Below are 14208 nucleotides of genomic sequence, written 5' to 3'. Positions count from 1 at the left end.
CTGCAAAATTGAGACTCAGACCCAGACCCAGCTTTTAAAAACCTCAGATTTCATTCACAGTAGGAAAATATCATTAAATGTCTGAGGAAACACATTCACAGCTGGATTCAGGTTCTGATCCAAACAATTGCCTTTGCTTTCTCCATTCACCCAAAGTCCATGCACGATTCTCTGCAAATATTTATCTCCATTACCTTCTCTGTAACAGCATGATGGGTTGAAGGTCCTTCCACATTCCAATAAATGTGCAGTCTATTCAAGTTTACTGTGTCTACAAATGTAAAGAACTCACTGTCATTTTTATTCTATTATCTAAGTCATTAATGAAAATGTTAAATAATACAACCAGATCTATGACAGATTCTTGATAACCTTATTCTACTTATCAGACCAGTTTGATAAGTGAAAGATTGGAATCTTGTGTAAATACTTTTTTTCTGCTAGTTTTGTACCATTCTTATGGTATTTGTACCCTCCTAGTATGCAGACAATGTTTCCCTGTCCTGTTTGTGGGAATATTATTGCATACAATGAAACCAGAAGTCTCTATAAAGTTACAGCATTTGTATTCTACTGTTTCTACTGTTTGACAGGCTAGTTATCTTGTTGCAACAGGAAATTAAGTTAATTTAACATTACTTTTTTTTTTCTTTTGTTTTCAATGCATGTTTTCTGTTATTTGACATCCCATTATAGTCTAGATACTCACAGTGTGATTATTTGTTCCATTTGTTTTATACCAGTGCTCAATTGAAGTAGTTTGGTCTATAAGTCTATGGCACTTAACTTTGTCTGCTTTTGAAGACAGATTTTTCAGCACATTCTGCAAAATTCATGTCATCTATCCACCATTATTGAATAAACTTTCTCCATAAACATTCAAAAAAAGGTCAGACAAAATATGTACAATTAATAGTAGTAGTAGTTGCAGCAGTAGTAACAGTATTAGCAGTAGAATAAGTAGTAGGAGTAATAGTAATATTGAGTGTAGACCATAATTTAAATAAGAAATGTGAGTGAAGGTGTCTTCCTCATCCTCTGCCAAATTTACTGGAGATCTCTGTTAAAATACCTTGAAATTTGTTTTGAATGAAAGCAGGAGGATAATATATTCTGAGAATAACAAAATTTTATATGCCGATTTGGTGTTCTGAATTGGTCATTCTTTCATTTTATTTGGTTTAGTATATGTTCCTTTCCATCATTATTTTAAAGACATCAAATGTTAAAATGCAGTGTTTTGATAGACACTGCATTCCCAAGTATTTTGCAAAACACTTAACTTTATTTCTAAGTTGCCAAGAAATAAATGAAAGTAAATTTTGACCTCACCAAATCCCATTAAAAAGTCTCTTCCTTTTTTTATTCGGCTCTACTTTCTTCTTAGAAAAGTAGTTTCAGCTACTCTTCCAGCCTCAGTGTTATTACTATCGAACTTAAAGAAAGTAAGGTGTTCAAAAGTTGTATCAGACCCAGAGGATAGACACCAGTTAAGAAAAACAGCTAGTATACCTGAGGTATTGCAGTTTGTTTGATCTGTCAAAGAGTGCACTAAGTAGACTAAAAGCAAGTGGTGTCAATATAGGAGCTCAAGACCTCTCTCCTGTCTTTTCCTGTCTTGTCCTGAACTTACAATCAATCAAAAACTACTTTTCTCCTTGCAGAAAGTTAAAAGTTAAGTTTTTGGTTTTTACACAGTTGTAGGGATGCTTGATTATTGGAAAGTTTGTCAGGTGGCTGAGAGAAACTGAACACGTAATAAAAGGATAGGAAAAGTGACAAATTTCTGAAGTGTATGGGGGTATGGAAAAAAACAAAAAAAAAATATATATATATTTTTGGCATGAAAACAGCAAATTATTTTTACATAAAGAGATGAGAATGATTCCCCCTGAAATGTAATTGCTTGTATCAAAGTAAATGAAAGGGCTCATGATAGCTAGTAGCTGATGATACAAGTTAAAATAAAAGTCAGACAGCTAGGTTTTTGAAGAGAAAAACAGGAAATCTGGGCCTAAAGAACTGCATTCATCAGCAAGAAGAGGACAATCAGGCACAGAAGAAAACAGAAGAATCAAAACCACAGAAAAACAGATTGCTCTCCATTATGATTCACTACTTGCTTTGGATTTCCTTTCACCTTCCTCAGGTCTTGCCTCCTTCATCTTCTCCCTACTTCAGCCTTTGCTATCTAGAAATGCCCTCTACAACTGAATAGCAAAAGAGAGGATATAATCCAGATGCAATTTTTGTAGGAAACACACTAGTGTGATTGGGATAAAGTAATAATGGAAATTAGATGACTTTTGTGCATTTGAGGTCTGTATGCAATTAAAAGTCTCAATGTGCCAGCTCAGTGGCAGATACACTAAGGTCCAGATTACGTTGCTTTGCTATGTGTACTCTTACTCAAAGATAACTGGTAGCTAAGGAAGGGGCTCTACCCCACTCTTAAGGGAAAAAAAAAAAGCAGAAGTCCAGGGTTGTTCAACCCACTGAAAATCTGAATATCCTCTGTTATTCTCCTTTCATGTTCTTTCACTCATCATGTGGATCTCAGACAAACAGGAATCCTGAAGAGCAATATTTCACAAAACATGATGAGGGGCTTGAATATGTGTCCAGAGGAAGAACATTTTCTGATGGTGGGACAGCAGGTTCTGAACGGGCACAACCTACATGAATTAACCATTGCCTTCAGTGATGAGTGGGAATGGGATAAATCCTAACCAACAATGATAAAAAAAAGAGTGTGGTTTTTTGTTTGTTTTTTTTTTTCTTATATTTATATTATATTTATTTATATTTTATTTATATTTTTATATTTCTTTTATTAATTTATATTTATTTTTATCTTCATCAAAAACTTAAAGGCCAAATCAAATCAGTAAACAATTGGAAAGATTAATCTGAGGGTTTGTTGTTAATTCCAGTAATCAATATAAAGCTGAAATATTAATAATTGCTTATGCTTCCTTAAAATATGTTCCAATGGGCTTCTTGTGTGATAGGACTTTAATTTCAGAAAAAGCTGAGGTGCTAATCATCGTTAGCTGTAAAAGAGTAATTATGCAGGCATCATAACATTATTTTAGTCTTTGGGAAAAAAGGAGTTTAGCAGCTATGTTAGAAGCATTGCTAGCTCCCTTCTGATTTACATGACACCTGAATAAAAATGGAAGAGAATGAAAATTCACTGGAAATACAATGTGATACCATGGATAGGTCTTTGGTCTTACAGTCCCAATGCTGAGTCATTTCTTATTTTGCCACTAATGTGCTCCTGAAAGTCAATTCTCCTCTCCTGCCTATTCAGATTATACACCTTTCCAGACAGGGACTGATTTTCACTGTGCATTTGTGCAGTGTCTAGCTCAATAGGTCTCCAGGTGCTATTGTAATCCAAATAATGAATCATTAACTTGTTTCACTATTATAATATGTTCAGCAACGTTTGTTTTACATTCTCAGCCAAAGCTATGGATGAAATGGGTGTTGCTGTTAGTTACTTTCCTCTTAATTGTCCTATGACTGAATCTCACACATTTTAAAAGAACCGGTTTGGATATGTTTCTCTCCATCCTCAGTTTCAGGTTTCTCGTCTTCTATGTCCATATGAATGTCATTAATACAGAGATGCAGAAGAGAGTGAACAGTGGGCGGGGATAGTGTTTTTTCTGTTCTTGTGCATGACTTCCATTAGAAGTAATAGGTGTTATGTGGGTGAATTGAGAGAGAAGACATAATTTTATTTGCAGGAAACGACATGTAAAGTTACTTATGGCATTAAAGCAAAGAGCTAGAGTATGTTTTATTATAGATTATATCTCTGATCGATGTCATACAATATAACTAGATATTTAAAGAAAAATTCATTTCATACTAACCCAGATGACATATTATACAGCCTCTAAGACTTCAGAGCTAACATTGATTGGGAAGATCTGAACTTGAATATTTTCTCTCACTGTGGTAGATTTTCAAATACTTTATTTCAGTTTGACTGATAAGGAGGAGCTTTGAAATCCTGTTTTTAATACTATTCTCTCAATAAATGCAGAAAGCAATGAAACAGACGGGAAAAAGATATTATTTTTCTTAATTTTTCACGATCAAGAGTACTGTGGTTTTTTTTTTTCAAGAATGCTTTTTTTTTTTTTGTCCTGGACAGTGAGTAAAATTACAAGACAACTTTCTTCCAACTTGCATGTTATGTTGCAATTGCTAAAACCAAATGAGAAACTATTTCTTAGCTCAGGACACTGAGCTCAAGTGGAAGTTGACAGATTTAATAAAGTAGAATGGTCCTAGGGAGGAAATTTTCTGTTTCTATTTCCAGTGGTGCATCTGTTTGTAGCACGTACTTTCTCCAGCAAATGTCAGTTTGCCTACAACACTTGCAATGAACTTTAATTGTGTGCTTTAGTAGAAAGTCTTAATTTTGATCTGACTCCCTTCAGGTAGCAATGAGTCAACTGACATAATCACACCTCCCTGTAGCAGATAAAAATAACTGCCTTGATTTTCCTTCCTTCTTTACTTTTTAGAAAATGATTGTATTTTTATGAGTTCACTCTCACAGTGAGCAGTGATCTATAAGCTTTGGAACATAAGATGGTCCTGCAATAACAGCTATTTCTAAACCATTACAGTAATTAATCACAGAAGGAGCTACTGGAAAAAAATCCTATAATTTTGAACATATAATTGAATTTTTATTGCTTTTAAACTGAAGTGTTTAGACCTTGAGAAAATCAACTCAGCAGGAAAAAAAAAACCACCTTCTCTGCCTCTCTTTCCTTCTGTGCTTTAGACAAAGCTTGGCAGAGCTCACAAACTAAGTGGGAGCTGCTTTAATAGCTCTTTATTTTAGTCTACCTCCTGAAGAAGAAGAAAAGGTTGCTTAAAAATGATTCCCTTAACAAAATGTACTGATCCACTGGAGGTGAGTTGGGATACAAAGTGAAGACTTTCATAGCCAAAGGTAGCACTGGCACCTTGCAGAGGAAGAAATCCGTGTGCTCAGAGGAGGCAAGCGCTCTTGGATTGCTGGTTGTTCTCGCTGGCATTAACAGAGAGTAAGGATGCAGTTGAGAAAGTACAGGTGTCCACTGGCAAATTCGACCCAACAAAAAAAAAATAGAAAAGCACTTCAGGTTTATTTAAACAACATATTGGATGAATAAGAATTTTCATGTATTTTAAAAACTTTTTTTTTCCAGGGCTTGTAATAAAAAATTATAAAATTTTATGCCAAAAATACCCCAAACCCCAGACTTTTAGACTTTATGAGAGGAAAGCCTTTTGCATTTTTATTATTTTTTTTCTTGTCTCTGAAAGTCTTTTCCAAATGCTACTATAATTTTGTAAACTTTTTCAGACTTGAACAGTTTGAACTTTCTTAAATAAACTAAAATATTTGTTAAATCAGTGTCTTCTTTCCACTTAAAGGTCCCATCATTGGACACAAGGAAGAGAGATGATAGGTCTGATGACGGTAATACAGTATTTATGAAGCCTTTTTCCCTTCCTCTTTGCAAATGCTCCCTTGAATGTCAATCTTTAATTCTTATATTCATCAATAATAACTAGTAACTATACTAAATCTTGTAAGTTTTAGGCAGGAGCTAACAGGTGAAAAAGAGATGAAAAAAAAAAAAATACATAGCCCAAATTTTCCCTATATTTAATCCTATATGCAGCCTAAATGTGACTAGTCTGTCTGAGTTCAATTTTTAGTTTCACTTATCTATTAGGTGAAATGCAATTCTTATCCCTCTTTTTTTCTCATGTGACAACATTAGGCTAAACCTTTGCATGGAAAGATCGCGGTAGGACAGAGGGGAAATAGCTATGCAATGTCAACCAGTCTGTGATTCTGTCATTCTGCAATTCTGTGAAAATGTGTAGGATAGGAATGTGCTAAAACACAGAGGGCTGTGATAAAATGCAAAGTTAGGAAGAAAAATGTTAAAAAAAATGTGCTGATCAAATGCATATGCATTGCAAATGTTCTGAGAGGAACTGGATTCCAATGACTTTGTCCAAGGAATGATGATTAAAACAAAATTACCTATGAAGCTTGAAATGTTCAAACTTGAGAGATGTGTAAAAATTGTTAGAAAATAATTTTAATGGTCAGCATGTGCCTTCTGGATTATAAGCATCACCAAACATATCACTCAAGAAGTCTGGGAATTACAAAGAAAACTCATCATTTTTTTTTTACTAATTAAAACCAAACAAACTTAATGAACTAAAAGCATTTCCTTTAATTTAAAATGTTTAAGTTGGAAACCTAGGTTACTGATCTTTTAATTCTGAAATCTGAAATTTTGTTACTGGAAAAAAAGGTCAATAATGGTCTTTAAAGTTATCATGCCTATATTAACTTTCCTCTCTCTTCCCCACTTCTCTCTCTGTTTTTCTATTGGAACCATTAAATAAGCTTTTCAAAATAATTTATGTCAATCCTACTCTTAATTTTCTTGTATACCACAATAATTCTAGATTATATTAGCTATACTTTAACGAGAACATTGCCCAGATTTCCACGAGGGCTATGGCAGGAATGCTCACAGGAGATATAATGGTAGCTTTTTGAGGAAAAATAACTTTTAAAAGGACCGACATGTTAAAAAAATATGTTTATTCTAAAAATTATCCTAACCCTAAACCTTCAGCTTCAGAACAGCATTATTACAATCATGTAAATATCATTTCAGACAGTCATATTTAACATCCTTCCTTTCCAATGTCTGTATTCTGTCATTTCCATGTCAGACAGCAGAGATACTCTCAATACTAGTTAATGTTTTGAAATCATATGAAATCTCTAGTTAATGCAGAAAGTGACTTACAAGTGCTTCGTACACAGTGTGTGTTACATATGTACTGTTCAGTTAGATTTCAGTTCTTTTTCATATGGCAATTCAAAATATTTCCTTAAAGCAATTTGTGGATAGAGGCTTTGCCAGACTGGAGACTGTTCAATACACAGTTTTTTTTTTTTCCCCACTCTGACAGCTGTCAGTTTTATTTAAGAATCCACTTACTTGATTTGTTTTCCATTGACAAAATTAATGTCTTCTCAGTGCTATTCTCTTTTTTTGTTAGATGTCTTTGCTTCTTCTGCTGAATTGTGTTTGTTTATTTATCTCATCTTTAGTACAAAAAGAAGAAAATATTTTCCTGGAATTTGTGGCAGTAACTTTAGCAAATTCTGATCTTAAACTCATAAAATTTGTAGCTTTTTTTTCCAAGCAGATTAATGCTACAGATAGTTTTACCCCACATTCTTAATTTCACCTACAATAGCCAAACATGAATTATAATTTCTGACATGAATGTCAGAGCTTGTCTGGTTGGTTGAATTGAGTCTTTAGCAAAGATGTGGTTAAATCTCCCAAAAGGCTCTCTTCACCAATTAGCCTAAGATGCCTTCTTCCTTAGGTCAAAGTTATTGAGGATGTTTCACAGAGTACAGTTCCCACATGACTGCAGGAAACAGCAAGAGCTGTTTTGTAACCTTAGCTATGGTTGTGTTGGTTGATGGATTACTCTTCAGTGCTGTCAAGAGATGGTGGATGAATTCTGTACTGGCTGTTGTCATACAGAAGCAGAAGTTATGAGGTGGATGTTCAACTCATCTGCCTTTAACACCCACCTTAGGGTTAAGCTAATTGTCTCCTGAAAAATCATATTTTTCTTTTAATCGACTATAGAGGAATAAGAAACATATGGTTTATACTGAATATCTAACTTCAAGAAAAATAATATTAGATCAGATAAATTCCTTCTTCTGTTCATACTGCTCATATACAGAAATATTGGTATATAGATTGGAAATATACTAGTATAACTAATTACAAATACTATCCTTTAATAATTTAACATTTGTTACTCTTTTTCTGTGTTTCAAAATTCTGTGGTCTGTAGTAGAGTCCTGTATTCTCCAAATGTGCATATTTCAAACTTGTGTGATATGCATAGCCATATTTAAGATGATTAGGCAATAATCAAGATATAATATTAATAATTATATATAATTAGCAAGTTTTAATGAACTATCAACTATTAATAATTTTTAAACTCCTTACTAAAGCAACTGTGACTTCAGACATAGCTCCACCAATCCCCCTGTTCCTTCTACAACTAATTTTCCTTAAACCATCCTATTAGTTCCAATGATTTACATGTATAGGGAAGACCAAAGACTGCATAGCTCAACAAATACAACTTTAAAATTAGAATGTTACTATAAAAGGTGACGGCCTTTGTTATGACCTGAGAATACAATGTCTCAGGACTTGTCTGGACTTGGACTGGCCTGAGGTTCACTTAACTTTTGGCTAAGGCAGCAGTTCTCTATTGCCTAAATCTATTTAAACTTTAGTTTATCTCTGTGCCACTGTGTGGCATGACACCTACTGTTAATTAAAAAAGAGTAAAAACAAGCAGCTATTATGCATTGAGTGAACTGCCTATGACTTTAGGTTTATAATATATTGTAGAAGAGTAGAGCTATCAGATGACATCAGAAATCACAGAGCACAGTGGTCAATAATTTTTCACAAAGGAAAGATCTCATCCGGTGAGTCAGACCAACCCAGTTTTAAAGGTAAGAAAGAGGACACGTGGAATTTGTAAATAGTAAGGAAAAAGCAAGTAAGCAATTGTGACAAAATGTGCAAAAATAATGCCATGTGGACCTAAGACCAAGAAGGAACAAGCCACCAGAATCGGTGTTATACTCCCCTCAAAGAAGAACCTGCGATATTGCCTGAGTTTCACAAAATTCCACATACTTTAGACTCCTTTGCCTTCTTACCATGTGTGAATGCTGTTAAATCATATGAAAAAAAAAAAAAAAAGAAAATAGAGAAAGTTGGCCATTTGAAAAAAGTTCACAAGTTCTTCAGATGCTTTTGCTAGAATGTAAATAGCAGCAAGTTAAGGTATGTAGGAAAGCAAAAACTTAGAACTGAAAGAGACTCCCTGGGTAATCAAATCAGTCTCTTGCAATTGCCAGCATCTGAGTTTTATAATTGTGTTCATGAATTTAGCCATTATTTTAACTTCACATTGCTGGGCAGATGCTGCCAAAAGACAGCAAATGGCCTTTTGCCCAGGAATCTAAGGCTGTCCTCACCGAGCTGTTGAGTACAAGGAAGGAGCTCTTCCTTGTGTCATGCAGCGCTACAGGCCAGTATTGAATCCATCTCCAGTAGATCATATGTCTAACTCTGAAGCATAATGCAATTGTGGGCTTGGCAGTGATTTCAGAGTTCTGTGCAAGTGAGAGAGAAATTAAAATAAGCTGAAAAGCTACTTTCTCGAACATCCTCTGTTTTGTACAGTGCAAACTCTGTTATATCTGCTTTTTACCTATTTTGCACAAGTGAAACAAAGAGTTTTGTTGGAAGAGACATGAGAAAATACACAGAGAATTAACTTGCATTTATATAGAAAAAAAAAGATTGAACTTTAAGTATTTAACTTTGGCTGTGTTATCAGCTGTACTGCTCAGTGTTCATGACATATTTCACTCTCTCAATGCAGATGTAGCATACAAAGTAATTAAGAGAAAACCTTTTTTGTTTCCTTTACCATAGATCAAATAATACTTCAATTCAAAAAGAGTCATGAATAATATCAACTAACAATAATTATAATTAAAACCCTCTTATATTTCAAAGCTTGTTTTGTTTGTTTTGTTTTGATTTTTTTTAGTTAATCAAGTTACTTAAAAAAAAAAAAAAAAAAAAGCAAACCCAAAAAAACCAAAAAACAAAAACCAAACTAACAAAAAAATCCAACCAACTTACTTTAATTCTCAGAGTTAAATTACGCCTGCTGCGTGTGCAATTAAGAGTTCATGTGGTATCGAGTCTACATTCCTTGATTCAAAAATTGTCTGGAGGAGTTCTTAAGAAAATAACTATATTTGAGTTACAGGTTATAACACTGATTGCTTTTACTTATAATTGCATATTTTTTCAGGCTGTTTAGCTGTACATCTTACAGATATAAGCATTCACCATATGAAACTTCAATTAGCAATGATTTTCAAGATATAAAAAGGTGCCTATTATTATAGCATAGTGAGAATGTGTGGTATACGTTCATTTAAAGTGCTGTTAATTCAATGGCTTTATCTGATCCAAAGTCACTTAGATTATATTAAATTAGCCATCTGTTTGGCTTTCACCTTGGAATGTCTGCCAGATGCTGAGTTTGTTTATAGACAATTCATTTGCAGATACAGCCTTAACAACAGGCTTGCTTGTTAGGGACTATCCCTGATGGAAGAGTTTACCTGGAAAGACTGAATCATGCACTCCAAGCAACAACTGCTTGTCCAAATGGGTAAAAATATATTGCACACTCTGTGTCCAGTAGACTATTACACAAATTATGTCCTCTTACTAATTTCTGCAATCTCTGTGATGAAGAGGCTTAAATGGTTCTACAATGCTGCATCATTCTATATAGCACCCATTTATACATTTTATGGTTTTCTTTTTAATTAAGGTCTCACAATAAAATTAATACAGCATTTTGTTATCTACTGGGCATGGAAGCTCTTTACTAAGTCTCCAGATAGCTTTAAAAATACTATTAAAAAGCTGTATGTCAGTCCACAATTGTTACACATGGGAAAAGTATTTCTTAAGGGGATGGTCAGCTGACTTTCTCTCATCTAAAATAGCACTTGTTCGTCATCACAAAAATGATACAAAGCTGCTCAGGAAGATTCCAGAATTAGACAGAATTTAATAAAAGTGTTTTGCTTGGGTTTCCTCATCAGCTATTCCCCCCTGGACTACTAAATCTTAGTCATTGGTCCAAATAAACAGGGTAACATGCAATCACTGAGCAAAAATCAGAAGTGGTTTATGCTCGCCTAGAGACATGTTTGATTAAATAACAGTCTCAATCCAGCTTTTAGTTGTCAAAGACACCTAACAGATACTGACATTGCTATTACTAGACATAGTGCTAGGTACTAATGTCTACTGTCAGCAGTAAAAATAAGAAATTTACTTTCTGCAAGTAGTAATAAAAGATTATTTATATATTAAATATAACTAATTTTTGCTGTAGAGAAGAACTGAGCATGTTCACATATACTAAATAGAACTTTCAGAAGAAATATGAACATTCTTACACTGTGGTTAAGTAAATTTCTAAATGACAGGGTTTAGAACATTTTCTTTCCTTAGGGGAATTTTGTACCACCCATGTTTATTGTAGGTTTTTAATCAGAAGCTTTTTTATCTTCAAAACAATTGGTCCTGATCAGTGTTATAAACAAGGTAATAAACTGGATGCATTATGATCCAGTCTGATTCAATATGGAAATTCCTATGATCTGACTGAATAAATATAGAACTTTGATATTTGACCACTGAACCCTGATACTTATCCATTCTAAAAAGTTTTGAATCATACTGGCATTTTGCAGACTGCTGCTTGCAAAGCTTTTGATTCAACATTCTTCTTATGTAAACTAAATCAATGCATAAATATATGGTGTATATTTGATTGAACCAGGCAGTCACTCAGGTCACTTAAATTGATTAAAGGAAAAGTACCTTATTAGATATTAAATGGCAGATTGCCAAGAGAAAACTAACTGACAAAGGAAAAATCTACCTGCGCAGGACATGGCTCATCTGAGTTTGCACCGTCCATGATGCAAATAATTTTTTTCAAGCTGAGTAAAAATCTGGTTTTATGCACAGGTTAATCTTGAATCTCAGTAGTTTTTCAAAAGAACAATCCAAATACTAATTTTATACACATTACTCAGTGGTTTCTCCATCTAAAATGTATTTTATGATGTCTCTGGTAAAGAGTAATTAACAACATATTTTTCCATTAATCTATACTCTTTATGAAGCAGGAAAAGGAGTGTCAGTTTTGAGACTGATACGAATTTGTCTTCTTTGGGTCTTCATCCACTGACTATGAACTTCAAGATCAGAGCAAAGCAATGACATGGCAAAAAGAATGGGTGACAGGAATGGATCAAACAGCAGGTTTTTGGTTTTATCACCTGAATATTTAAGGAAAATGGGCTGGGGGAAGGAATGGAAATTAAAGTCAGAAAATGGGCAATACTCTTTGTGAAGACGTAAGCAAATAAAGGCTTGAACAAGAGGTCTGGTATTCTAAGAAATTATTAAAAATAAATTCTGGAAATATTGGAAAGCTAGAATGAAGTTTCAAAATTACAATCAAGATAAAGGCAATGCTAAAATATGATCAGAATATGAGGCAGCATTTGCAAAGACTGCTTCTGACTGAAATGTTTCACACTAATGTCCTTTTTTATCTTTGGAATTTAAACATAAGACGTGGAATAATGAAAAATTAATTTTTTGTTTCCAGTCAATTTTTCAAAATAAAATAAACATTGGTGAAAAAGAAACATGATGTATTAAATCAGTTTGTTTACTTAGGTTTTTTCTTTTTTATTTCAGCATTTTTTTAATGTGATTTTTTTTTCTTTTAAATTTGAAAATGAAGTATCAAAATTTCCTACTGGACAAAATTCTATTTCACAACAAACTCTAATGAGAACTGTAATGTCAATAGCCATAACAGAATATGTGAACAGACAGCAAGACTTAGGAGGTAAATTAATTACAATTTTAACTGCCAATAGATCTCTTTCTAGAACAAAGTCAGAATTAAAAAAAAAAAAAGACAGAAAGAATTCTTAAACGACACTCCTTGTTTTAAAAGCAAAGCTAGGCATAAGGATATTTCATAGTTTTATGTGAGTATATGAGAGATTAAATAGCTCTACTAGTCATAAATGTGAGATCTGAATCACCAAGAAAGGAGATCCAGTGCAGTAACTGCAAATTTGATGAGAAAATCATCAAAGTCTGTAGACACTTTTTCAGACAAAACTTTAAGGAAAAATATATCTATATAGTACAAAACTCCAGTATTCATAGTGAAGTACAGGTGAAGCAGGTAACAACTGGAAGGAATGTACAAACACTAATTTAATACATATATATATCTCAGAGATATAAAGATTATATGTATTCATATATACACTATATATTTGCATTGTATACATATAAGTAATGCAAGCATAGGAACACAAAAGAGTAGGATCCAGGCTGGTTTTGGACTTTATAGATAGGCTGTTGTTATGACATGGAGTTTATCCTTCAAAATCCTGACCTAGATCAACCAATCTTTTTTCTCCTTCAAGTGCTTGATTAAAACTCTCTTCTTTATGAGCCTTCCTATCCTGATCTGCTCACCAACTTTATCTACACTCCTTGAAAAGTGTTATCTAGCATAAGCCGAAATAGATTCTATAAAATGGAGAATGTTCAGTCGTAATATTTTCAGTGCATATACGCTGTCTCTCATCTTTGTAAAGTATCTGGCACACATATGGCACTCTATAAATGCATTAATTTACTTTGAGATAAATTAATCCACAATTTGATATTGCAGGTCGATGTGTTAGCTTCTGTTACTGTAAATGCAGTTGTGTTTTCAGAGAAATATCATGCATGTAACTGCTTCCCACAGTGTATTTATGCATAAGCCAACTGGGAGGAGAAAAATGAACAGGGGGAAATACAAAGAAAAAGCAGGCAGCAGAAGGAGTAGAAAGCAAGCAAAGATAAGAGTGCATAAAATACTGATAGGAAAAAGGATGGGAAGGATGAGGGAAAAGGCCAGAGAAAAAAAGTGAGATGGTAAAGAGAAGGCCAAACAGATAGAATATGGATATGGAACAAGAGATACATAAATCGTCAGAGAAATCATCAGCTAAATCAACACAGGAACCACAGAAACAAAGGAGAAAACTGTACAGAAAAAACAAAACAAAACAAAACAGTGAGGCAGAAGAATTAAGTCTTGTTCGAGGGTGGAATTGTATTGGTTTTCTTGCTAGGACTGCCCTTGGGTTAAAAAATACACCTCTCCCTCCCTGCCACAGTCACGTGGCCAAAACCCTTAATGCAGACCTCAACTGATGGAAGAGCTCTCTTTTCTTCCTGTGCTGGTGATATACTATTGGTATATGTCATTCCTTCACTGTATGCCTAAATCTTGACTTCTCTTTCTTCCTTTCAGGAACCAAAAATACCATAGATTTCTGTGGATCTCTGCTAGTGATGAAGAGTCTGGCTAAAACGTGCCGAGGGAGCCATCCAAAAACATAAT

The sequence above is a fragment of the Nesoenas mayeri genome (genome assembly GCF_963082525.1).
Source record: "Nesoenas mayeri genome assembly, chromosome: 3".
In the NCBI taxonomy this organism is placed as follows: domain Eukaryota; kingdom Metazoa; phylum Chordata; class Aves; order Columbiformes; family Columbidae; genus Nesoenas; species Nesoenas mayeri.
This window is presented reverse-complemented; position numbering follows the sequence as displayed.